Source organism: Ambystoma mexicanum, chromosome 10 (assembly GCF_040938575.1).
Source record: "Ambystoma mexicanum isolate Mex_15411 chromosome 10, UKY_AmexF1_1, whole genome shotgun sequence".
Taxonomy (NCBI): domain Eukaryota; kingdom Metazoa; phylum Chordata; class Amphibia; order Caudata; family Ambystomatidae; genus Ambystoma; species Ambystoma mexicanum.
The window spans coordinates 1,536,811,161-1,536,838,107 of NC_090932.1; the positions used below are offsets into that span (position 1 = coordinate 1,536,811,161).

General features: G+C 50.6%; 8 non-coding genes across 8 annotated transcripts; all 8 read right to left on the minus strand.

The window, feature by feature from the left end:
- Positions 1-152: 152 nt before the first annotated feature.
- Positions 153-293, minus strand: LOC138496564 (U4 spliceosomal RNA). Its single transcript, XR_011278064.1, has one exon. It is a non-coding gene; the product is annotated as a U4 spliceosomal RNA (small nuclear RNA).
- A 3,507-nt stretch (positions 294-3,800) lies between these two features.
- On the minus strand, positions 3,801-3,941 carry LOC138496565 (U4 spliceosomal RNA). Its single transcript, XR_011278065.1, has one exon. It is a non-coding gene; the product is annotated as a U4 spliceosomal RNA (small nuclear RNA).
- A 3,507-nt stretch (positions 3,942-7,448) lies between these two features.
- Positions 7,449-7,589, minus strand: LOC138496728 (U4 spliceosomal RNA). The gene has a single exon (XR_011278213.1). It is a non-coding gene; the product is annotated as a U4 spliceosomal RNA (small nuclear RNA).
- Positions 7,590-11,097: 3,508 nt separating this feature from the next.
- Positions 11,098-11,238, minus strand: LOC138496566 (U4 spliceosomal RNA). Its single transcript, XR_011278066.1, has one exon. It is a non-coding gene; the product is annotated as a U4 spliceosomal RNA (small nuclear RNA).
- Positions 11,239-14,746: 3,508 nt separating this feature from the next.
- LOC138496783 (U4 spliceosomal RNA) lies at positions 14,747-14,887 on the minus strand. The gene has a single exon (XR_011278263.1). It is a non-coding gene; the product is annotated as a U4 spliceosomal RNA (small nuclear RNA).
- A 3,507-nt stretch (positions 14,888-18,394) lies between these two features.
- LOC138496762 (U4 spliceosomal RNA) lies at positions 18,395-18,535 on the minus strand. The gene has a single exon (XR_011278244.1). It is a non-coding gene; the product is annotated as a U4 spliceosomal RNA (small nuclear RNA).
- A 3,508-nt stretch (positions 18,536-22,043) lies between these two features.
- LOC138496567 (U4 spliceosomal RNA) lies at positions 22,044-22,184 on the minus strand. The gene has a single exon (XR_011278067.1). It is a non-coding gene; the product is annotated as a U4 spliceosomal RNA (small nuclear RNA).
- A 3,508-nt stretch (positions 22,185-25,692) lies between these two features.
- On the minus strand, positions 25,693-25,833 carry LOC138496668 (U4 spliceosomal RNA). Its single transcript, XR_011278159.1, has one exon. It is a non-coding gene; the product is annotated as a U4 spliceosomal RNA (small nuclear RNA).
- Between the last annotated feature and the right edge of the window lie 1,114 nt (positions 25,834-26,947).

The following is a 26,947-nucleotide window of genomic DNA, read 5'->3' on the forward strand; positions in this document are numbered from 1 at the left end:
GCTAGCTTCTGGAAGTAAACCCCTTTGTTGAGGGTAGGCCACGAGAGAACAAAGAATAGAAGGGATGGGTTCCGAAAAACACACCCCTCTTGCTAGGTTTTCTCCGGTGGAGTAAAAGCGTCATTGTCTCCTTTTCAAACAAATCGGTTCAGCCTCCGTAGAGACTGTCAAAAATTACCAATTCCAGCTATATTTCAAGCTGTCATGGCGGGGTATTGGGTAAAGTTTTCAATAAGCAATAATCGCGCCTCGGTTAAACCTCATGAGCTACGATACTGCCACTGCGCAAAGCTAAAGCACCTGACCCAGAGGCCCGTGCGCCCCGGGAATGGATTCCCATTTAACTTGCACTGATCCCAGCAAGCTCCATCCTGAGCATCCTTTGTCAAACTCATAAAACCGCCTGGATTCCAGTGCCGAGATTTGTTGAGGTGAACACCTGTATCATCTTGCGCTCACCAAACTGACAGCAAATATAGTAGCAAGGTATGCATAGGATTCTGGGAGTAAACATGCAAATGAGCAGGCTGCTACCTGTGCGCTCTTTCCCTTAGCATGATCGGTGGCCTGTTGGCAAGTGACCCCGCCCTCCTGAGAGATTATTGGGCAGGCCGCTGCCAAGGCAACATGGGAGAGGCTTGAGAATGCAAAGAGCCATTGGAGGATTGCACAGGAGCGAGGACAGCATCGAGAAATGGGCTCCTTTGGGGACAGGTGAAGTGATGCTCCACCAGGACGACCAGCTGTTTCTGCAGTGCAGCCAGGACATTGACAAGAAGTGAATCAATTTGTCTCTGAGCGTTCCAACTGTTGACCAAACCATGACAATTTCGATACATTTCCATGCCATCACATACCTACTGTTTGTGATAATTGCACTTGTCCTTGAAAATAGACCCGATTTTGCAGGGGACTCTGGGAAAAGTGAAAAGGTCCTATGTAATTCACGTCTTGTACCCTGTCTCATAGGGCGGACCCTGCAATTCTACTTCCACTCCACTGCCAAAAATGAAGCGGCCTTGCCCTGTTCAGGCTTTTTGCTGTAGCCCCTGGGCCTTTGCAGAGCCATCTGCTTAGTGTGGCTCTGCCACTGAGGTCAGAAGAGAACATTTAGCCTGAGAAACGGCTGTCTGTGTGTGCAGCTTGGAGAAGACACTGTTGCCATGGGAAAGACATGCCTGTTTGCTGTGCAAATGAAGTGCAGACACAGACAGAAGAGACCACTTGACTGGTAGGAATTGAAGAACCTGACCAAGAGTGAGGAATTAGACCATCCGCACGGGGAGTGTGCGCTCCGCCTGGGCTGGTTTGATACTTTTAAAAAAGAAATGGAATGTTGGTAGGTAAACCTCCTGGAAATGTGTGGGGCTATCCCGCACACATTTCCCAATGGACACTGCACAACAAACACATAGTCAAGTGCACTCTGGGGGACACAGTCTACCGGTGCGGTCCTCCTGTCACATTTAGCTGCAATGTGACAGCCATGGGTACATCAAAGCATCTCTGAAGGGGGAAGGCAACGCCTTCCTCCGGCCCTGGTCAGCCTACTTAAAATAGCAAAGGCTCCATCGATATGCCCTGCCTATTGTTAGGTTCTCTCTGATGGCAGCGCATACTGATGAGAGTTAAGTGAAGCAGGCCTGCCAAGAGGCCTGTTCACAGAACTAACACAGGGCAGGAAACCCCAACACCTTTTTCATATGCAATGTGTCAGCTTGAAGCTAGCTCCCACCCCTCTGTATGAAGGCCATTGAATGTCATGTGTGGAACAACTGTTTACAGTAGGCAACCGCTGCAGGGCCACCCCCTTTCAGAGGGAAGATATATGTGATTTGATGCAGACAGTCTGTTCTCGAGCTCAATTAACCAGCGAGCCACTTTGATCCACAGGAGACAGGAAGATGGGTGCGGCTTAGTCGTACATGTTGTCACCCCTTACCTTTCCTGTTGCAAAGCACTCTGGTCATGACCTTACGCATGACAGAAGATTGGTGGTGGGGACCCAGGATTGGGTCTTTAAGGTAGGCTTAGCATGCTCCAATCACTGGGGCCCATTTGGCTTTAAAAGAGGGCTGAGCCCCTCACTGAGCAGATCATCCGACGACTTCAAAAGGAGTACGAAGAAGGACTCATTCGGACCCTCGGTGATGGTACAGTCTGCCTCACGGCTTCCGCCAGTGAAGGAAGTCCAGGATTTCCAAGAGGGAAGCAAAATACCTCCCAAAACATCTCCCAGGGAACAGAGGGAGATACCCGACTCAGAGGATCCATCAAGCAGCACCAGAACCGGTACCCAGCCAGCACACAGCGTGCCCTGCTAGGTTAAGCCAGCAAGCTTCCTAGGTGGGAAGTGCCAGAGAGTCTCTGAACAAAGGACAAGGCCGTTGCCGGCAAACACTCTTCTCAGCTTTGGGTCGGCCGCCTTAAACGTCGACCCAAGCATTGAGAAGAAGCTCGGAGGAGTGCCACAACAAGCATCAACCAGCGTCCATCTTTTAAGGACTTTTTCGAAGCAGTCGAGCTCTCAAACTGCGACCGGCTGCACCACTGTGGCTGTTCTCACGCTGCAGTCACTAAAGCCGTCTGAGAACCCTCGACCAGCATTCCAGATCCACCAACCAGCACACAGACAACGATTCTTCACCCCGAGCCGCCGGGTAGGGCAGCCTGCAGCCGTCCGCCCAGCCTCGCTTACCAAACTGCCTGCCAACTGATATCCGCATCTGTCGTCCCTCTTGAACTCTGTCGCCGGAGCTACAAAGCATGCTGGAAGCCACTCGATGCTGTCGAGTACCAAGATCATCTCAAACACCAGTTACATTGTGGTTCTGTCCCCCTGGTCCTTCTCCGAAGGCCCTTAGTGACATTTACGACCTCTTGCTCCCTTGCTGCTGCAACCAAATAACCTTGAACAGTTCAGACTGATTGCTTTACCGACTGCACTCCTGTCAGTAACCAGAGTGCATCCCTCTCCTTTGTGAAACTGTCTGTCCCCTGTTTTCCTTTATAGGGTGGGTTGTATTTTGTAGTGTGTTAGAACTGTCTGTTGTATTAATACTAAAGTAGATATTTGTATACAACCTTGACTGGACAGTCCCTTTTATCAGTGGGTCACAATTGTTTTTTCGCTCTGTTGCAACTAACCAGCCTGACGTTCCGTCCACTGTTCGGACCCCTTCCGGTGTACTAGAGGTGTGGGACTGATTGATGGTCTAGAAAGCGATATTCCTCCCTGGACCACTAGTGCCCCGGAAGTTGATTCGTCACACCAAGAGAGGTCGGGTTGTTGACTCCACGTGAATATGTGTCTATAGAATGCATGGGGACAGAAATGCCCTTTTGCCTCTCTTGGGAAGACTGAGATGGTGAGCGAAGGCCAAAGGTAAAGCGACCCCTCTGCTGCGGTTGGCTTCAGTGGCAGCCAGACCTCCCTGAGTAACCATCCAACAATCTGATGACTTTCGCAAGAGCAGATGTGGCAAAGAGGATCGAAGGCAGACAGGTCACTGTCTGCTAGGTTCTGAAAGCTCATGGTTTTCATGTCGTGAGATCAGGAAGGCAGCGAGACAACTGAGGCGCTTAATGCACCTGCTGCATGGTCACGGTTCCATAGACTTCGCTGCGCCGCTTGGAGTTTACGAATGCGCTAGCTTCTGGAAGTAAACCCCTTTGTTGAGGGTAGGCCACGAGAGAACAAAGAATAGAAGGGATGGGTTCCGAAAAACACACCCCTCTTGCTAGGTTTTCTCCGGTGGAGTAAAAGCGTCATTGTCTCCTTTTCAAACAAATCGGTTCAGCCTCCGTAGAGACTGTCAAAAATTACCAATTCCAGCTATATTTCAAGCTGTCATGGCGGGGTATTGGGTAAAGTTTTCAATAAGCAATAATCGCGCCTCGGTTAAACCTCATGAGCTACGATACTGCCACTGCGCAAAGCTAAAGCACCTGACCCAGAGGCCCGTGCGCCCCGGGAATGGATTCCCATTTAACTTGCACTGATCCCAGCAAGCTCCATCCTGAGCATCCTTTGTCAAACTCATAAAACCGCCTGGATTCCAGTGCCGAGATTTGTTGAGGTGAACACCTGTATCATCTTGCGCTCACCAAACTGACAGCAAATATAGTAGCAAGGTATGCATAGGATTCTGGGAGTAAACATGCAAATGAGCAGGCTGCTACCTGTGCGCTCTTTCCCTTAGCATGATCGGTGGCCTGTTGGCAAGTGACCCCGCCCTCCTGAGAGATTATTGGGCAGGCCGCTGCCAAGGCAACATGGGAGAGGCTTGAGAATGCAAAGAGCCATTGGAGGATTGCACAGGAGCGAGGACAGCATCGAGAAATGGGCTCCTTTGGGGACAGGTGAAGTGATGCTCCACCAGGACGACCAGCTGTTTCTGCAGTGCAGCCAGGACATTGACAAGAAGTGAATCAATTTGTCTCTGAGCGTTCCAACTGTTGACCAAACCATGACAATTTCGATACATTTCCATGCCATCACATACCTACTGTTTGTGATAATTGCACTTGTCCTTGAAAATAGACCCGATTTTGCAGGGGACTCTGGGAAAAGTGAAAAGGTCCTATGTAATTCACGTCTGGTACCCTGTCTCATAGGGCGGACCCTGCAATTCTACTTCCACTCCACTGCCAAAAATGAAGCGGCCTTGCCCTGTTCAGGCTTTTTGCTGTAGCCCCTGGGCCTTTGCAGAGCCATCTGCTTAGTGTGGCTCTGCCACTGAGGTCAGAAGAGAACATTTAGCCTGAGAAACGGCTGTCTGTGTGTGCAGCTTGGAGAAGACACTGTTGCCATGGGAAAGACATGCCTGTTTGCTGTGCAAATGAAGTGCAGACACAGACAGAAGAGACCACTTGACTGGTAGGAATTGAAGAACCTGACCAAGAGTGAGGAATTAGACCATCCGCACGGGGAGTGTGCGCTCCGCCTGGGCTGGTTTGATACTTTTAAAAAAGAAATGGAATGTTGGTAGGTAAACCTCCTGGAAATGTGTGGGGCTATCCCGCACACATTTCCCAATGGACACTGCACAACAAACACATAGTCAAGTGCACTCTGGGGGACACAGTCTACCGGTGCGGTCCTCCTGTCACATTTAGCTGCAATGTGACAGCCATGGGTACATCAAAGCATCTCTGAAGGGGGAAGGCAACGCCTTCCTCCGGCCCTGGTCAGCCTACTTAAAATAGCAAAGGCTCCATCGATATGCCCTGCCTATTGTTAGGTTCTCTCTGATGGCAGCGCATACTGATGAGAGTTAAGTGAAGCAGGCCTGCCAAGAGGCCTGTTCACAGAACTAACACAGGGCAGGAAACCCCAACACCTTTTTCATATGCAATGTGTCAGCTTGAAGCTAGCTCCCACCCCTCTGTATGAAGGCCATTGAATGTCATGTGTGGAACAACTGTTTACAGTAGGCAACCGCTGCAGGGCCACCCCCTTTCAGAGGGAAGATATATGTGATTTGATGCAGACAGTCTGTTCTCGAGCTCAATTAACCAGCGAGCCACTTTGATCCACAGGAGACAGGAAGATGGGTGCGGCTTAGTCGTACATGTTGTCACCCCTTACCTTTCCTGTTGCAAAGCACTCTGGTCATGACCTTACGCATGACAGAAGATTGGTGGTGGGGACCCAGGATTGGGTCTTTAAGGTAGGCTTAGCATGCTCCAATCACTGGGGCCCATTTGGCTTTAAAAGAGGGCTGAGCCCCTCACTGAGCAGATCATCCGACGACTTCAAAAGGAGTACGAAGAAGGACTCATTCGGACCCTCGGTGATGGTACAGTCTGCCTCACGGCTTCCGCCAGTGAAGGAAGTCCAGGATTTCCAAGAGGGAAGCAAAATACCTCCCAAAACATCTCCCAGGGAACAGAGGGAGATACCCGACTCAGAGGATCCATCAAGCAGCACCAGAACCGGTACCCAGCCAGCACACAGCGTGCCCTGCTAGGTTAAGCCAGCAAGCTTCCTAGGTGGGAAGTGCCAGAGAGTCTCTGAACAAAGGACAAGGCCGTTGCCGGCAAACACTCTTCTCAGCTTTGGGTCGGCCGCCTTAAACGTCGACCCAAGCATTGAGAAGAAGCTCGGAGGAGTGCCACAACAAGCATCAACCAGCGTCCATCTTTTAAGGACTTTTTCGAAGCAGTCGAGCTCTCAAACTGCGACCGGCTGCACCACTGTGGCTGTTCTCACGCTGCAGTCACTAAAGCCGTCTGAGAACCCTCGACCAGCATTCCAGATCCACCAACCAGCACACAGACAACGATTCTTCACCCCGAGCCGCCGGGTAGGGCAGCCTGCAGCCGTCCGCCCAGCCTCGCTTACCAAACTGCCTGCCAACTGATATCCGCATCTGTCGTCCCTCTTGAACTCTGTCGCCGGAGCTACAAAGCATGCTGGAAGCCACTCGATGCTGTCGAGTACCAAGATCATCTCAAACACCAGTTACATTGTGGTTCTGTCCCCCTGGTCCTTCTCCGAAGGCCCTTAGTGACATTTACGACCTCTTGCTCCCTTGCTGCTGCAACCAAATAACCTTGAACAGTTCAGACTGATTGCTTTACCGACTGCACTCCTGTCAGTATCCAGAGTGCATCCCTCTCCTTTGTGAAACTGTCTGTCCCCTGTTTTCCTTTATAGGGTGGGTTGTATTTTGTAGTGTGTTAGAACTGTCTGTTTTATTAATACTAAAGTAGATATTTGTATACAACCTTGACTGGACAGTCCCTTTTATCAGTGGGTCACAATTGTTTTTTCGCTCTGTTGCAACTAACCAGCCTGACGTTCCGTCCACTGTTCGGACCCCTTCCGGTGTACTAGAGGTGTGGGACTGATTGATGGTCTAGAAAGCGATATTCCTCCCTGGACCACTAGTGCCCCGGAATTTGATTCGTCACACCAAGAGAGGTCGGGTTGTTGACTCCACGTGAATATGTGTCTATAGAATGCATGGGGACAGAAATGCCCTTTTGCCTCTCTTGGGAAGACTGAGATGGTGAGCGAAGGCCAAAGGTAAAGCGACCCCTCTGCTGCGGTTGGCTTCAGTGGCAGCCAGACCTCCCTGAGTAACCATCCAACAATCTGATGACTTTCGCAAGAGCAGATGTGGCAAAGAGGATCGAAGGCAGACAGGTCACTGTCTGCTAGGTTCTGAAAGCTCATGGTTTTCATGTCGTGAGATCAGGAAGGCAGCGAGACAACTGAGGCGCTTAATGCACCTGCTGCATGGTCACGGTTCCATAGACTTCGCTGCGCCGCTTGGAGTTTACGAATGCGCTAGCTTCTGGAAGTAAACCCCTTTGTTGAGGGTAGGCCACGAGAGAACAAAGAATAGAAGGGATGGGTTCCGAAAAACACACCCCTCTTGCTAGGTCTTCTCCAGTGGAGTAAAAGCGTCATTGTCTCCTTTTCAAACAAATCGGTTCAGCCTCCGTAGAGACTGTCAAAAATTACCAATTCCAGCTATATTTCAAGCTGTCATGGCGGGGTATTGGGTAAAGTTTTCAATAAGCAATAATCGCGCCTCGATTAAACCTCATGAGCTACGATACTGCCACTGCGCAAAGCTAAAGCACCTGACCCAGAGGCCCGTGCGCCCCGGGAATGGATTCCCATTTAACTTGCACTGATCCCAGCAAGCTCCATCCTGAGCATCCTTTGTCAAACTCATAAAACCGCCTGGATTCCAGTGCCGAGATTTGTTGAGGTGAACACCTGTATCATCTTGCGCTCACCAAACTGACAGCAAATATAGTAGCAAGGTATGCATAGGATTCTGGGAGTAAACATGCAAATGAGCAGGCTGCTACCTGTGCGCTCTTTCCCTTAGCATGATCGGTGGCCTGTTGGCAAGTGACCCCGCCCTCCTGAGAGATTATTGGGCAGGCCGCTGCCAAGGCAACATGGGAGAGGCTTGAGAATGCAAAGAGCCATTGGAGGATTGCACAGGAGCGAGGACAGCATCGAGAAATGGGCTCCTTTGGGGACAGGTGAAGTGATGCTCCACCAGGACGACCAGCTGTTTCTGCAGTGCAGCCAGGACATTGACAAGAAGTGAATCAATTTGTCTCTGAGCGTTCCAACTGTTGACCAAACCATTACAATTTCGATACATTTCCATGCCATCACATACCTACCTGTTTGTGATAATTGCACTTGTCCTTGAAAATAGACCCGATTTTGCAGGGGACTCTGGGAAAAGTGAAAAGGTCCTATGTAATTCACGTCTTGTACCCTGTCTCATAGGGCGGACCCTGCAATTCTACTTCCACTCCACTGCCAAAAATGAAGCGGCCTTGCCCTGTTCAGGCTTTTTGCTGTAGCCCCTGGGCCTTTGCAGAGCCATCTGCTTAGTGTGGCTCTGCCACTGGGGTCAGAAGAGAACATTTAGCCTGAGAAACGGCTGTCTGTGTGTGCAGCTTGGAGAAGACACTGTTGCCATGGGAAAGACATGCCTGTTTGCTGTGCAAATGAAGTGCAGACACAGACAGAAGAGACCACTTGACTGGTAGGAATTGAAGAACCTGACCAAGAGTGAGGAATTAGACCATCCGCACGGGGAGTGTGCGCTCCGCCTGGGCTGGTTTGATACTTTTAAAAAAGAAATGGAATGTTGGTAGGTAAACCTCCTGGAAATGTGTGGGGCTATCCCGCACACATTTCCCAATGGACACTGCACAACAAACACATAGTCAAGTGCACTCTGGGGGACACAGTCTACCGGTGCGGTCCTCCTGTCACATTTAGCTGCAATGTGACAGCCATGGGTACATCAAAGCATCTTTGAAGGGGGAAGGCAACGCCTTCCTCCGGCCCTGGTCAGCCTACTTAAAATAGCAAAGGCTCCATCGATATGCCCTGCCTATTGTTAGGTTCTCTCTGATGGCAGCGCATACTGATGAGAGTTAAGTGAAGCAGGCCTGCCAAGAGGCCTGTTCACAGAACTAACACAGGGCAGGAAACCCCAACACCTTTTTCATATGCAATGTGTCAGCTTGAAGCTAGCTCCCACCCCTCTGTATGAAGGCCATTGAATGTCATGTGTGGAACAACTGTTTACAGTAGGCAACCGCTGCAGGGCCACCCCCTTTCAGAGGGAAGATATATGTGATTTGATGCAGACAGTCTGTTCTCGAGCTCAGTTAACCAGAGAGCCACTTTGATCCACAGGAGACAGGAAGATGGGTGCGGCTTAGTAGTACATGTTGTCACCCCTTACCTTTCCTGTTGCAAAGCACTCTGGTCATGACCTTACGCATGACAGAAGATTGGTGGTGGGGACCCAGGATTGGGTCTTTAAGGTAGGCTTAGCATGCTCCAATCACTGGGGCCCATTTGGCTTTAAAAGAGGGCTGAGCCCCTCACTGAGCAGATCATCCGACGACTTCAAAAGGAGTACGAAGAAGGACTCATTCGGACCCTCGGTGATGGTACAGTCTGCCTCACGGCTTCCGCCAGTGAAGGAAGTCCAGGATTTCCAAGAGGGAAGCAAAATACCTCCCAAAACATCTCCCAGGGAACAGAGGGAGATACCCGACTCAGAGGATCCATCAAGCAGCACCAGAACCGGTACCCAGCCAGCACACAGCGTGCCCTGCTAGGTTAAGCCAGCAAGCTTCCTAGGTGGGAAGTGCCAGAGAGTCTCTGAACAAAGGACAAGGCCGTTGCCGGCAAACACTCTTCTCAGCTTTGGGTCGGCCGCCTTAAACGTCGACCCAAGCATTGAGAAGAAGCTCGGAGGAGTGCCACAACAAGCATCAACCAGCGTCCATCTTTTAAGGACTTTTTCGAAGCAGTCGAGCTCTCAAACTGCGCCCGGCTGCACCACTGTGGCTGTTCTCACGCTGCAGTCACTAAAGCCGTCTGAGAACCCTCGACCAGCGTTCCAGATCCACCAACCAGCACACAGACAACGATTCTTCACCCCGAGCCGCCGGGTAGGGCAGCCTGCAGCCGTCCGCCCAGCCTCGCTTACCAAACTGCCTGCCAACTGATATCCGCATCTGTCGTCCCTCTTGAACTCTGTCGCCGGAGCTACAAAGCATGCTGGAAGCCACTCGATGCTGTCGAGTACCAAGATCATCTCAAACACCAGTTACATTGTGGTTCTGTCCCCCTGGTCCTTCTCCGAAGGCCCTTAGTGACATTTACAACCTCTTGCTCCCTTGCTGCTGCAACCAAATAACCTTGAACAGTTCAGACTGATTGCTTTACCGACTGCACTCCTGTCAGTATCCAGAGTGCATCCCTCTCCTTTGTGAAACTGTCTGTCCCCTGTTTTCCTTTATAGGGTGGGTTGTATTTTGTATTGTGTTAGAACTGTCTGTTGTATTAATACTAAAGTAGATATTTGTATACAACCTTGACTGGACAGTCCCTTTTATCAGTGGGTCACAATTGTTTTTTCGCTCTGTTGCAACTAACCAGCCTGACGTTCCGTCCACTGTTCGGACCCCTTCCGGTGTACTAGAGGTGTGGGACTGATTGATGGTCTAGAAAGCGATATTCCTCCCTGGACCACTAGTGCCCCGGAAGTTGATCCGTCACACCAAGAGAGGTCGGGTTGTTGACTCCACGTGAATATGTGTCTATAGAATGCATGGGGACAGAAATGCCCTTTTGCCTCTCTTGGGAAGACTGAGATGGTGAGCGAAGGCCAAAGGTAAAGCGACCCCTCTGCTGCGGTTGGCTTCAGTGGCAGCCAGACCTCCCTGAGTAACCATCCAACAATCTGATGACTTTCGCAAGAGCAGATGTGGCAAAGAGGATCGAAGGCAGACAGGTCACTGTCTGCTAGGTTCTGAAAGCTCATGGTTTTCATGTCGTGAGATCAGGAAGGCAGCGAGACAACTGAGGCGCTTAATGCACCTGCTGCATGGTCACGGTTCCATAGACTTCGCTGCGCCGCTTGGAGTTTACGAATGCGCTAGCTTCTGGAAGTAAACCCCTTTGTTGAGGGTAGGCCACGAGAGAACAAAGAATAGAAGGGATGGGTTCCGAAAAACACACCCCTCTTGCTAGGTCTTCTCCAGTGGAGTAAAAGCGTCATTGTCTCCTTTTCAAACAAATCGGTTCAGCCTCCGTAGAGACTGTCAAAAATTACCAATTCCAGCTATATTTCAAGCTGTCATGGCGGGGTATTGGGTAAAGTTTTCAATAAGCAATAATCGCGCCTCGGTTAAACCTCATGAGCTACGATACTGCCACTGCGCAAAGCTAAAGCACCTGACCCAGAGGCCCGTGCGCCCCGGGAATGGATTCCCATTTAACTTGCACTGATCCCAGCAAGCTCCATCCTGAGCATCCTTTGTCAAACTCATAAAACCGCCTGGATTCCAGTGCCGAGATTTGTTGAGGTGAACACCTGTATCATCTTGCGCTCACCAAACTGACAGCAAATATAGTAGCAAGGTATGCATAGGGTTCTGGGAGTAAACATGCAAATGAGCAGGCTGCTACCTGTGCGCTCTTTCCCTTAGCATGATCGGTGGCCTGTTGGCAAGTGACCCCGCCCTCCTGAGAGATTATTGGGCAGGCCGCTGCCAAGGCAACATGGGAGAGGCTTGAGAATGCAAAGAGCCATTGGAGGATTGCACAGGAGCGAGGACAGCATCGAGAAATGGGCTCCTTTGGGGACAGGTGAAGTGATGCTCCACCAGGACGACCAGCTGTTTCTGCAGTGCAGCCAGGACATTGACAAGAAGTGAATCAATTTGTCTCTGAGCGTTCCAACTGTTGACCAAACCATTACAATTTCGATACATTTCCATGCCATCACATACCTACCTGTTTGTGATAATTGCACTTGTCCTTGAAAATAGACCCGATTTTGCAGGGGACTCTGGGAAAAGTGAAAAGGTCCTATGTAATTCACGTCTTGTACCCTGTCTCATAGGGCGGACCCTGCAATTCTACTTCCACTCCACTGCCAAAAATGAAGCGGCCTTGCCCTGTTCAGGCTTTTTGCTGTAGCCCCTGGGCCTTTGCAGAGCCATCTGCTTAGTGTGGCTCTGCCACTGAGGTCAGAAGAGAACATTTAGCCTGAGAAACGGCTGTCTGTGTGTGCAGCTTGGAGAAGACACTGTTGCCATGGGAAAGACATGCCTGTTTGCTGTGCAAATGAAGTGCAGACACAGACAGAAGAGACCACTTGACTGGTAGGAATTGAAGAACCTGACCAAGAGTGAGGAATTAGACCATCCGCACGGGGAGTGTGCGCTCCGCCTGGGCTGGTTTGATACTTTTAAAAAAGAAATGGAATGTTGGTAGGTAAACCTCCTGGAAATGTGTGGGGCTATCCCGCACACATTTCCCAATGGACACTGCACAACAAACACATAGTCAAGTGCACTCTGGGGGACACAGTCTACCGGTGCGGTCCTCCTGTCACATTTAGCTGCAATGTGACAGCCATGGGTACATCAAAGCATCTCTGAAGGGGGAAGGCAACGCCTTCCTCCGGCCCTGGTCAGCCTACTTAAAATAGCAAAGGCTCCATCGATATGCCCTGCCTATTGTTAGGTTCTCTCTGATGGCAGCGCATACTGATGAGAGTTAAGTGAAGCAGGCCTGCCAAGAGGCCTGTTCACAGAACTAACACAGGGCAGGAAACCCCAACACCTTTTTCATATGCAATGTGTCAGCTTGAAGCTAGCTCCCACCCCTCTGTATGAAGGCCATTGAATGTCATGTGTGGAACAACTGTTTACAGTAGGCAACCGCTGCAGGGCCACCCCCTTTCAGAGGGAAGATATATGTGATTTGATGCAGACAGTCTGTTCTCGAGCTCAATTAACCAGAGAGCCACTTTGATCCACAGGAGACAGGAAGATGGGTGCGGCTTAGTAGTACATGTTGTCACCCCTTACCTTTCCTGTTGCAAAGCACTCTGGTCATGACCTTACGCATGACAGAAGATTGGTGGTGGGGACCCAGGATTGGGTCTTTAAGGTAGGCTTAGCATGCTCCAATCACTGGGGCCCATTTGGCTTTAAAAGAGGGCTGAGCCCCTCACTGAGCAGATCATCCGACGACTTCAAAAGGAGTACGAAGAAGGACTCATTCGGACCCTCGGTGATGGTACAGTCTGCCTCACGGCTTCCGCCAGTGAAGGAAGTCCAGGATTTCCAAGAGGGAAGCAAAATACCTCCCAAAACATCTCCCAGGGAACAGAGGGAGATACCCGACTCAGAGGATCCATCAAGCAGCACCAGAACCGGTACCCAGCCAGCACACAGCGTGCCCTGCTAGGTTAAGCCAGCAAGCTTCCTAGGTGGGAAGTGCCAGAGAGTCTCTGAACAAAGGACAAGGCCGTTGCCGGCAAACACTCTTCTCAGCTTTGGGTCGGCCGCCTTAAACGTCGACCCAAGCATTGAGAAGAAGCTCGGAGGAGGGCCACAACAAGCATCAACCAGCGTCCATCTTTTAAGGACTTTTTCGAAGCAGTCGAGCTCTCAAACTGCGACCGGCTGCACCACTGTGGCTGTTCTCACGCTGCAGTCACTAAAGCCGTCTGAGAACCCTCGACCAGCATTCCAGATCCACCAACCAGCACACAGACAACGATTCTTCACCCCGAGCCGCCGGGTAGGGCAGCCTGCAGCCGTCCGCCCAGCCTCGCTTACCAAACTGCCTGCCAACTGATATCCGCATCTGTCGTCCCTCTTGAACTCTGTCGCCGGAGCTACAAAGCATGCTGGAAGCCACTCGATGCTGTCGAGTACCAAGATCATCTCAAACACCAGTTACATTGTGGTTCTGTCCCCCTGGTCCTTCTCCGAAGGCCCTTAGTGACATTTACGACCTCTTGCTCCCTTGCTGCTGCAACCAAATAACCTTGAACAGTTCAGACTGATTGCTTTACCGACTGCACTCCTGTCAGTATCCAGAGTGCATCCCTCTCCTTTGTGAAACTGTCTGTCCCCTGTTTTCCTTTATGGGGTGGGTTGTATTTTGTAGTGTGTTAGAACTGTCTGTTGTATTAATACTAAAGTAGATATTTGTATACAACCTTGACTGGACAGTCCCTTTTATCAGTGGGTCACAATTGTTTTTTCGCTCTGTTGCAACTAACCAGCCTGACGTTCCGTCCACTGTTCGGACCCCTTCCGGTGTACTAGAGGTGTGGGACTGATTGATGGTCTAGAAAGCGATATTCCTCCCTGGACCACTAGTGCCCCGGAAGTTGATTCGTCACACCAAGAGAGGTCGGGTTGTTGACTCCACGTGAATATGTGTCTATAGAATGCATGGGGACAGAAATGCCCTTTTGCCTCTCTTGGGAAGACTGAGATGGTGAGCGAAGGCCAAAGGTAAAGCGACCCCTCTGCTGCGGTTGGCTTCAGTGGCAGCCAGACCTCCCTGAGTAACCATCCAAAAATCTGATGACTTTCGCAAGAGCAGGTGTGGCAAAGAGGATCGAAGGCAGACGGGTCACTGTCTGCTAGGTTCTGAAAGCTCATGGTTTTCATGTCGTGAGATCAGGAAGGCAGCGAGACAACTGAGGCGCTTAATGCACCTGCTGCATGGTCACGGTTCCATAGACTTCGCTGCGCCGCTTGGAGTTTACGAATGCGCTAGCTTCTGGAAGTAAACCCCTTTGTTGAGGGTAGGCCACGAGAGAACAAAGAATAGAAGGGATGGGTCCCGAAAAACACACCCCTCTTGCTAGGTCTTCTCCAGTGGAGTAAAAGCGTCATTGTCTCCTTTTCAAACAAATCGGTTCAGCCTTCGTAGAGACTGTCAAAAATTACCAATTCCAGCTATATTTCAAGCTGTCATGGCGGGGTATTGGGTAAAGTTTTCAATAAGCAATAATCGCGCCTCGATTAAACCTCATGAGCTACGATACTGCCACTGCGCAAAGCTAAAGCACCTGACCCAGAGGCCCGTGCGCCCCGGGAATGGATTCCCATTTAACTTGCACTGATCCCAGCAAGCTCCATCCTGAGCATCCTTTGTCAAACTCATAAAACCGCCTGGATTCCAGTGCCGAGATTTGTTGAGGTGAACACCTGTATCATCTTGCGCTCACCAAACTGACAGCAAATATAGTAGCAAGGTATGCATAGGATTCTGGGAGTAAACATGCAAATGAGCAGGCTGCTACCTGTGCGCTCTTTCCCTTAGCATGATCGGTGGCCTGTTGGCAAGTGACCCCGCCCTCCTGAGAGATTATTGGGCAGGCCGCTGCCAAGGCAACATGGGAGAGGCTTGAGAATGCAAAGAGCCATTGGAGGATTGCACAGGAGCGAGGACAGCATCGAGAAATGGGCTCCTTTGGGGACAGGTGAAGTGATGCTCCACCAGGACGACCAGCTGTTTCTGCAGTGCAGCCAGGACATTGACAAGAAGTGAATCAATTTGTCTCTGAGCGTTCCAACTGTTGACCAAACCATTACAATTTCGATACATTTCCATGCCATCACATACCTACCTGTTTGTGATAATTGCACTTGTTCTTGAAAATAGACCCGATTTTGCAGGGGACTCTGGGAAAAGTGAAAAGGTCCTATGTAATTCACGTCTTGTACCCTGTCTCATAGGGCGGACCCTGCAATTCTACTTCCACTCCACTGCCAAAAATGAAGCGGCCTTGCCCTGTTCAGGCTTTTTGCTGTAGCCCCTGGGCCTTTGCAGAGCCATCTGCTTAGTGTGGCTCTGCCACTGGGGTCAGAAGAGAACATTTAGCCTGAGAAACGGCTGTCTGTGTGTGCAGCTTGGAGAAGACACTGTTGCCATGGGAAAGACATGCCTGTTTGCTGTGCAAATGAAGTGCAGACACAGACAGAAGAGACCACTTGACTGGTAGGAATTGAAGAACCTGACCAAGAGTGAGGAATTAGACCATCCGCACGGGGAGTGTGCGCTCCGCCTGGGCTGGTTTGATACTTTTAAAAAAGAAATGGAATGTTGGTAGGTAAACCTCCTGGAAATGTGTGGGGCTATCCCGCACACATTTCCCAATGGACACTGCACAACAAACACATAGTCAAGTGCACTCTGGGGGACACAGTCTACCGGTGCGGTCCTCCTGTCACATTTAGCTGCAATGTGACAGCCATGGGTACATCAAAGCATCTCTGAAGGGGGAAGGCAACGCCTTCCTCCGGCCCTGGTCAGCCTACTTAAAATAGCAAAGGCTCCATCGATATGCCCTGCCTATTGTTAGGTTCTCTCTGATGGCAGCGCATACTGATGAGAATTAAGTGAAGCAGGCCTGCCAAGAGGTCTGTTCACAGAACTAACACAGGGCAGGGCACCCCAACACCTTTTTCATATGCAATGTGTCAGCTTGAAGCTAGCTCCCACCCCTCTGTATGAAGGCCATTGAATGTCATGTGTGGAACAACTGTTTACAGTAGGCAACCGCTGCAGGGCCACCCCCTTTCAGAGGGAAGATATATGTGATTTGATGCAGACAGTCTGTTCTCGAGCTCAATTAACCAGAGAGCCACTTTGATCCACAGGAGACAGGAAGATGGGTGCGGCTTAGTAGTACATGTTGTCACCCCTTACCTTTCCTGTTGCAAAGCACTCTGGTCATGACCTTACGCATGACAGAAGATTGGTGGTGGGGACCCAGGATTGGGTCTTTAAGGTAGGCTTAGCATGCTCCAATCACTGGGGCCCATTTGGCTTGAAAAGAGGGCTGAGCCCCTCACTGAGCAGATCATCCGACGACTTCAAAAGGAGTACGAAGAAGGACTCATTCGGACCCTCGGTGATGGTACAGTCTGCCTCACGGCTTCCGCCAGTGAAGGAAGTCCAGGATTTCCAAGAGGGAAGCAAAATACCTCCCAAAACATCTCCCAGGGAACAGAGGGAGATACCCGACTCAGAGGATCCATCAAGCAGCACCAGAACCGGTACCCAGCCAGCACACAGCGTGCCCTGCTAGGTTAAGCCAGCAAGCTTCCTAGGTGGGAAGTGCCAGAGAGTCTCTGAACAAAGGACAAGGCCGTTGCCGGCAAACACTCTTCTCAGCTTTGGGTCGGCCGCCTTAAACGTCGACCCAAGCATTGAGAAGAAGCTCGGAGGAGTGCCACAACAAGCATCAACCAGCGTCCATCTTTTAAGGACTTTTTCGAAGCAGTCGAGCTCTCAAACTGCGACCGGCTGCACCACTGTGGCTGTTCTCACGCTGCAGTCACTAAAGCCGTCTGAGAACCCTCGACCAGCATTCCAGATCCACCAACCAGCACACAGACAACGATTCTTCACCCCGAGCCGCCGGGTAGGGCAGCCTGCAGCCGTCCGCCCAGCCTCGCTTACCAAACTGCCTGCCAACTGATATCCGCATCTGTCGTCCCTCTTGAACTCTGTCGCCGGAGCTACAAAGCATGCTGGAAGCCACTCGATGCTGTCGAGTACCAAGATCATCTCAAACACCAGTTACATTGTGGTTCTGTCCCCCTGGTCCTTCTCCGAAGGCCCTTAGTGACATTTACGACCTCTTGCTCCCTTGCTGCTGCAACCAAATAACCTTGAACAGTTCAGACTGATTGCTTACCGACTGCACTCCTGTCAGTATCCAGAGTGCATCCCTCTCCTTTGTGAAACTGTCTGTCCCCTGTTTTCCTTTATAGGGTGGGTTGTATTTTGTAGTGTGTTAGAACTGTCTGTTGTATTAATACTAAAGTAGATATTTGTATACAACCTTGACTGGACAGTCCCTTTTATCAGTGGGTCACAATTGTTTTTTCGCTCTGTTGCAACTAACCAGCCTGACGTTCCGTCCACTGTTCGGACCCCTTCCGGTGTACTAGAGGTGTGGGACTGATTGATGGTCTAGAAAGCGATATTCCTCCCTGGACCACTAGTGCCCCGGAAGTTGATTCGTCACACCAAGAGAGGTCGGGTTGTTGACTCCACGTGAATATGTGTCTATAGAATGCATGGGGACAGAAATGCCCTTTTGCCTCTCTTGGGAAGACTGAGATGGTGAGCGAAGGCCAAAGGTAAAGCGACCCCTCTGCTGCGGTTGGCTTCAGTGGCAGCCAGACCTCCCTGAGTAACCATCCAACAATCTGATGACTTTCGCAAGAGCAGATGTGGCAAAGAGGATCGAAGGCAGACAGGTCACTGTCTGCTAGGTTCTGAAAGCTCATGGTTTTCATGTCGTGAGATCAGGAAGGCAGCAAGACAACTGAGGCGCTTAATGCACCTGCTGCATGGTCACGGTTCCATAGACTTCGCTGCGCCGCTTGGAGTTTACGAATGCGCTAGCTTCTGGAAGTAAACCCCTTTGTTGAGGGTAGGCCACGAGAGAACAAAGAATAGAAGGGATGGGTTCCGAAAAACACACCCCTCTTGCTAGGTCTTCTCCAGTGGAGTAAAAGCGTCATTGTCTCCTTTTCAAACAAATCGGTTCAGCCTCCGTAGAGACTGTCAAAAATTACCAATTCCAGCTATATTTCAAGCTGTCATGGCGGGGTATTGGGTAAAGTTTTCAATAAGCAATAATCGCTCCTCGGTTAAACCTCATAAGCTACGATACTGCCACTGCGCAAAGCTAAAGCACCTGACCCAGAGGCCCGTGCGCCCCGGGAATGGATTCCCATTTAACTTGCACTGATCCCAGCAAGCTCCATCCTGAGCATCCTTTGTCAAACTCATAAAACCGCCTGGATTCCAGTGCCGAGATTTGTTGAGGTGAACACCTGTATCATCTTGCGCTCACCAAACTGACAGCAAATATAGTAGCAAGGTATGCATAGGATTCTGGGAGTAAACATGCAAATGAGCAGGCTGCTACCTGTGCGCTCTTTCCCTTAGCATGATCGGTGGCCTGTTGGCAAGTGACCCCGCCCTCCTGAGAGTTTATTGGGCAGGCCGCTGCCAAGGCAACATGGGAGAGGCTTGAGAATGCAAAGAGCCATTGGAGGATTGCACAGGAGCGAGGACAGCACCGAGAAATGGGCTCCTTTGGGGACAGGTGAAGTGATGCTCCACCAGGACGACCAGCTGTTTCTGCAGTGCAGCCAGGACATTGACAAGAAGTGAATCAATTTGTCTCTGAGCGTTCCAACTGTTGACCAAACCATTACAATTTCGATACATTTCCATGCCATCACATACCTACCTGTTTGTGATAATTGCACTTGTTCTTGAAAATAGACCCGATTTTGCAGGGGACTCTGGGAAAAGTGAAAAGGTCCTATGTAATTCACGTCTTGTACCCTGTCTCATAGGGCGGACCCTGCAATTCTACTTCCACTCCACTGCCAAAAATGAAGCGGTCTTGCCCTGTTCAGGCTTTTTGCTGTAGCCCCTGGGCCTTTGCAGAGCCATCTGCTTAGTGTGGCTCTGCCACTGGGGTCAGAAGAGAACATTTAGCCTGAGAAACGGCTGTCTGTGTGTGCAGCTTGGAGAAGACACTGTTGCCATGGGAAAGACATGCCTGTTTGCTGTGCAAATGAAGTGCAGACACAGACAGAAGAGACCACTTGACTGGTAGGAATTGAAGAACCTGACCAAGAGTGAGGAATTAGACCATCCGCACGGGGAGTGTGCGCTCCGCCTGGGCTGGTTTGATACTTTTAAAAAAGAAATGGAATGTTGGTAGGTAAACCTCCTGGAAATGTGTGGGGCTATCCCGCACACATTTCCCAATGGACACTGCACAACAAACACATAGTCAAGTGCACTCTGGGGGACACAGTCTACCGGTGCGGTCCTCCTGTCACATTTAGCTGCAATGTGACAGCCATGGGTACATCAAAGCATCTCTGAAGGGGGAAGGCAACGCCTTCCTCCGGCCCTGGTCAGCCTACTTAAAATAGCAAAGGCTCCATCGATATGCCCTGCCTATTGTTAGGTTCTCTCTGATGGCAGCGCATACTGATGAGAATTAAGTGAAGCAGGCCTGCCAAGAGGCCTGTTCACAGAACTAACACAGGGCAGGGCACCCCAACACCTTTTTCATATGCAATGTGTCAGCTTGAAGCTAGCTCCCACCCCTCTGTATGAAGGCCATTGAATGTCATGTGTGGAACAACTGTTTACAGTAGGCAACCGCTGCAGGGCCACCCCCTTTCAGAGGGAAGATATATGTGATTTGATGCAGACAGTCTGTTCTCGAGCTCAATTAACCAGAGAGCCACTTTGATCCACAGGAGACAGGAAGATGGGTGCGGCTTAGTAGTACATGTTGTCACCCCTTACCTTTCCTGTTGCAAAGCACTCTGGTCATGACCTTACGCATGACAGAAGATTGGTGGTGGGGACCCAGGATTGGGTCTTTAAGGTAGGCTTAGCATGCTCCAATCACTGGGGCCCATTTGGCTTTAAAAGAGGGCTGAGCCCCTCACTGAGCAGATCATCCGACGACTTCAAAAGGAGTACGAAGAAGGACTCATTTGGACCCTCGGTGATGGTACAGTCTGCCTCACGGCTTCCGCCAGTGAAGGAAGTCCAGGATTTCCAAGAGGGAAGCAAAATACCTCCCAAAACATCTCCCAGGGAACAGAGGGAGATACCCGACTCAGAGGATCCATCAAGCAGCACCAGAACCGGTACCCAGCCAGCACACAGCGTGCCCTGCTAGGTTAAGCCAGCAAGCTTCCTAGGTGGGAAGTGCCAGAGAGTCTCTGAACAAAGGACAAGGCCGTTGCCGGCAAACACTCTTCTCAGCTTTGGGTCGGCCGCCTTAAACGTCGACCCAAGCATTGAGAAGAAGCTCGGAGGAGTGCCACAACAAGCATCAACCAGCGTCCATCTTTTAAGGACTTTTTCGAAGCAGTCGAGCTCTCAAACTGCGACCGGCTGCACCACTGTGGCTGTTCTCACGCTGCAGTCACTAAAGCCGTCTGAGAACCCTCGACCAGCATTCCAGATCCACCAACCAGCACACAGACAACGATTCTTCACCCCGAGCCGCCGGGTAGGGCAGCCTGCAGCCGTCCGCCCAGCCTCGCTTACCAAACTGCCTGCCAACTGATATCCGCATCTGTCGTCCCTCTTGAACTCTGTCGCCGGAGCTACAAAGCATGCTGGAAGCCACTCGATGCTGTCGAGTACCAAGATCATCTCAAACACCAGTTACATTGTGGTTCTGTCCCCCTGGTCTTTCTCCGAAGGCCCTTAGTGACATTTACGACCTCTTGCTCCCTTGCTGCTGCAACCAAATAACCTTGAACAGTTCAGACTGATTGCTTTACCGACTGCACTCCTGTCAGTATCCAGAGTGCATCCCTCTCCTTTGTGAAACTGTCTGTCCCCTGTTTTCCTTTATAGGGTGGGTTGTATTTTGTAGTGTGTTAGAACTGTCTGTTGTATTAATACTAAAGTAGATATTTGTATACAACCTTGACTGGACAGTCCCTTTTATCAGTGGGTCACAATTGTTTTTTCGCTCTGTTGCAACTAACCAGCCTGACGTTCCGTCCACTGTTCGGACCCCTTCCGGTGTACTAGAGGTGTGGGACTGATTGATGGTCTAGAAAGCGATATTCCTCCCTGGACCACTAGTGCCCCGGAAGTTGATTCGTCACACCAAGAGAGGTCGGGTTGTTGACTCCACGTGAATATGTGTCTATAGAATGCATGGGGACAGAAATGCCCTTTTGCCTCTCTTGGGAAGACTGAGATGGTGAGCGAAGGCCAAAGGTAAAGCGACCCCTCTGCTGCGGTTGGCTTCAGTGGCAGCCAGACCTCCCTGAGTAACCATCCAACAATCTGATGACTTTCGCAAGAGCAGATGTGGCAAAGAGGATCGAAGGCAGACAGGTCACTGTCTGCTAGGTTCTGAAAGCTCATGGTTTTCATGTCGTGAGATCAGGAAGGCAGCGAGACAACTGAGGCGCTTAATTCACCTGCTGCATGGTCACGGTTCCATAGACTTCGCTGCGCCGCTTGGAGTTTACGAATGCGCTAGCTTCTGGAAGTAAACCCCTTTGTTGAGGGTAGGCCACGAGAGAACAAAGAATAGAAGGGATGGGTTCCGAAAAACACACCCCTCTTGCTAGGTCTTCTCCAGTGGAGTAAAAGCGTCATTGTCTCCTTTTCAAACAAATCGGTTCAGCCTCCGTAGAGACTGTCAAAAATTACCAATTCCAGCTATATTTCAAGCTGTCATGGCGGGGTATTGGGTAAAGTTTTCAATAAGCAATAATCGCGCCTCGGTTAAACCTCATGAGCTACGATACTGCCACTGCGCAAAGCTAAAGCACCTGACCCAGAGGCCCGTGCGCCCCGGGAATGGATTCCCATTTAACTTGCACTGATCCCAGCAAGCTCCATCCTGAGCATCCTTTGTCAAACTCATAAAACCGCCTGGATTCCAGTGCCGAGATTTGTTGAGGTGAACACCTGTATCATCTTGCGCTCACCAAACTGACAGCAAATATAGTAGCAAGGTATGCATAGGATTCTGGGAGTAAACATGCAAATGAGCAGGCTGCTACCTGTGCGCTCTTTCCCTTAGCATGATCGGTGGCCTGTTGGCAAGTGACCCCGCCCTCCTGAGAGATTATTGGGCAGGCCGCTGCCAAGGCAACATGGGAGAGGCTTGAGAATGCAAAGAGCCATTGGAGGATTGCACAGGAGCGAGGACAGCATCGAGAAATGGGCTCCTTTGGGGACAGGTGAAGTGATGCTCCACCAGGACGACCAGCTGTTTCTGCAGTGCAGCCAGGACATTGACAAGAAGTGAATCAATTTGTCTCTGAGCGTTCCAACTGTTGACCAAACCATTACAATTTCGATACATTTCCATGCCATCACATACCTACCTGTTTGTGATAATTGCACTTGTCCTTGAAAATAGACCCGATTTTGCAGGGGACTCTGGGAAAAGTGAAAAGGTCCTATGTAATTCACGTCTTGTACCCTGTCTCATAGGGCGGACCCTGCAATTCTACTTCCACTCCACTGCCAAAAATGAAGCGGCCTTGCCCTGTTCAGGCTTTTTGCTGTAGCCCCTGGGCCTTTGCAGAGCCATCTGCTTAGTGTGGCTCTGCCACTGAGGTCAGAAGAGAACATTTAGCCTGAGAAACGGCTGTCTGTGTGTGCAGCTTGGAGAAGACACTGTTGCCATGGGAAAGACATGCCTGTTTGCTGTGCAAATGAAGTGCAGACACAGACAGAAGAGACCACTTGACTGGTAGGAATTGAAGAACCTGACCAAGAGTGAGGAATTAGACCATCCGCACGGGGAGTGTGCGCTCCGCCTGGGCTGGTTTGATACTTTTAAAAAAGAAATGGAATGTTGGTAGGTAAACCTCCTGGAAATGTGTGGGGCTATTCCGCACACATTTCCCAATGGACACTGCACAACAAACACATAGTCAAATGCACTCTGGGGGACACAGTCTACCGGTGCGGTCCTCCTGTCACATTTAGCTGCAATGTGACAGCCATGGGTACATCAAAGCATCTCTGAAGGGGGAAGGCAACGCCTTCCTCCGGCCCTGGTCAGCCTACTTAAAATAGCAAAGGCTCCATCGATATGCCCTGCCTATTGTTAGGTTCTCTCTGATGGCAGCACATACTGATGAGAGTTAAGTGAAGCAGGCCTGCCAAGAGGCCTGTTCACAGAACTAACACAGGGCAGGAAACCCCAACACCTTTTTCATATGCAATGTGTCAGCTTGAAGCTAGCTCCCACCCCTCTGTATGAAGGCCATTGAATGTCATGTGTGGAACAACTGTTTACAGTAGGCAACCGCTGCAGGGCCACCCCCTTTCAGAGGGAAGATATATGTGATTTGATGCAGACAGTCTGTTCTCGAGCTCAATTAACCAGAGAGCCACTTTGATCCACAGGAGACAGGAAGATGGGTGCGGCTTAGTAGTACATGTTGTCACCCCTTACCTTTCCTGTTGCAAAGCACTCTGGTCATGACCTTACGCATGACAGAAGATTGGTGGTGGGGACCCAGGATTGGGTCTTTAAGGTAGGCTTAGCATGCTCCAATCACTGGGGCCCATTTGGCTTTAAAAGAGGGCTGAGCCCCTCACTGAGCAGATCATCCGACGACTTCAAAAGGAGTACGAAGAAGGACTCATTCGGACCCTCGGTGATGGTACAGTCTGCCTCACGGCTTCCGCCAGTGAAGGAAGTCCAGGATTTCCAAGAGGGAAGCAAAATACCTCCCAAAAAATCTCCCAGGAAACAGAGGGAGATACTCGACTCAGAGGATCCATCAAGCAGCACCAGAACCGGTACCCAGCCAGCACACAGCGTGCCCTGCTAGGTTAAGCCAGCAAGCTTCCTAGGTGGGAAGTGCCAGAGAGTCTCTGAACAAAGGACAAGGCCGTTGCCGGCAAACACTCTTCTCAGCTTTGGGTCGGCCGCCTTAAACGTCGACCCAAGCATTGAGAAGAAGCTCGGAGGAGTGCCACAACAAGCATCAACCAGCGTCCATCTTTTAAGGACTTTTTCGAAGCAGTCGAGCTCTCAAACTGCGACCGGCTGCACTACTGTGGCTGTTCTCACGCTGCAGTCACTAAAGCCGTCTGAGAACCCTCGACCAGCGTTCCAGATCCACCAACCAGCACACAGACAACGATTCTTCACCCCGAGCCGCCGGGTAGGGCAGCCTGCAGCCGTCCGCCCAGCCTCGCTTACCAAACTGCCTGACAACTGATATCCGCATCTGTCGTCCCTCTTGAACTCTGTCGCCGGAGCTACAAAGCATGCTGGAAGCCACTCGATGCTGTCGAGTACCAAGATCATCTCAAACACCAGTTACATTGTGGTTCTGTCCCCCTGGTCCTTCTCCGAAGGCCCTTAGTGACATTTACGACCTCTTGCTCCCTTGCTGCTGCAACCAAATAACCTTGAACAGTTCAGACTGATTGCTTTACCGACTGCACTCCTGTCAGTATCCAGAGTGCATCCCTCTCCTTTGTGAAACTGTCTGTCCCCTGTTTTCCTTTATAGGGTGGGTTGTATTTTGTAGTGTGTTAGAACTGTCTGTTGTATTAATACTAAAGTAGATATTTGTATACAACCTTGACTGGACAGTCCCTTTTATCAGTGGGTCACAATTGTTTTTTCGCTCTGTTGCAACTAACCAGCCTGACGTTCCGTCCACTGTTCGGACCCCTTCCGGTGTACTAGAGGTGTGGGACTGATTGATGGTCTAGAAAGCGATATTCCTCCCTGGACCACTAGTGCCCCGGAAGTTGATTCGTCACACCAAGAGAGGTCGGGTTGTTGACTCCACGTGAATATGTGTCTATAGAATGCATGGGGACAGAAATGCCCTTTTGCCTCTCTTGGGAAGACTGAGATGGTGAGCGAAGGCCAAAGGTAAAGCGACCCCTCTGCTGCGGTTGGCTTCAGTGGCAGCCAGACCTCCCTGAGTAACCATCCAACAATCTGATGACTTTCGCAAGAGCAGATGTGGCAAAGAGGATCGAAGGCAGACAGGTCATTGTCTGCTAGGTTCTGAAAGCTCATGGTTTTCATGTCGTGAGATCAGGAAGGCAGCGAGACAACTGAGGCGCTTAATGCACCTGCTGCATGGTCACGGTTCCATAGACTTCGCTGCGCCGCTTGGAGTTTACGAATGCGCTAGCTTCTGGAAGTAAACCCCTTTGTTGAGGGTAGGCCACGAGAGAACAAAGAATAGAAGGGATGGGTTCCGAAAAACACACCCCTCTTGCTAGGTCTTCTCCAGTGGAGTAAAAGCGTCATTGTCTCCTTTTCAAACAAATCGGTTCAGCCTCCGTAGAGACTGTCAAAAATTACCAATTCCAGCTATATTTCAAGCTGTCATGGCGGGGTATTGGGTAAAGTTTTCAATAAGCAATAATCGCGCCTCAGTTAAACCTCATGAGCTACGATACTGCCACTGCGCAAAGCTAAAGCACCTGACCCAGAGGCCCGTGCGCCCCGGGAATGGATTCCCATTTAACTTGCACTGATCCCAGCAAGCTCCATCCTGAGCATCCTTTGTCAAACTCATAAAACCGCCTGGATTCCAGTGCCGAGATTTGTTGAGGTGAACACCTGTATCATCTTGCGCTCACCAAACTGACAGCAAATATAGTAGCAAGGTATGCATAGGATTCTGGGAGTAAACATGCAAATGAGCAGGCTGCTACCTGTGCGCTCTTTCCCTTAGCATGATCGGTGGCCTGTTGGCAAGTGACCCCGCCCTCCTGAGAGATTATTGGGCAGGCCGCTGCCAAGGCAACATGGGAGAGGCTTGAGAATGCAAAGAGCCATTGGAGGATTGCACAGGAGCGAGGACAGCATCGAGAAATGGGCTCCTTTGGGGACAGGTGAAGTGATGCTCCACCAGGACGACCAGCTGTTTCTGCAGTGCAGCCAGGACATTGACAAGAAGTGAATCAATGTGTCTCTGAGCGTTCCAACTGTTGACCAAACCATTACAATTTCGATACATTTCCATGCCATCACATACCTACCTGTTTGTGATAATTGCACTTGTCCTTGAAAATAGACCCGATTTTGCAGGGGACTCTGGGAAAAGTGAAAAGGTCCTATGTAATTCACGTCTTGTACCCTGTCTCATAGGGCGGACCCTGCAATTCTACTTCCACTCCACTGCCAAAAATGAAGCGGCCTTGCCCTGTTCAGGCTTTTTGCTGTAGCCCCTGGGCCTTTGCAGAGCCATCTGCTTAGTGTGGCTCTGCCACTGAGGTCAGAAGAGAACATTTAGCCTGAGAAACGGCTGTCTGTGTGTGCAGCTTGGAGAAGACACTGTTGCCATGGGAAAGACATGCCTGTTTGCTGTGCAAATGAAGTGCAGACACAGACAGAAGAGACCACTTGACTGGTAGGAATTGAAGAACCTGACCAAGAGTGAGGAATTAGACCATCCGCACAGGGAGTGTGCGCTCCGCCTGGGCTGGTTTGATACTTTTAAAAAAGAAATGGAATGTTGGTAGGTAAACCTCCTGGAAATGTGTGGGGCTATTCCGCACACATTTCCCAATGGACACTGCACAACA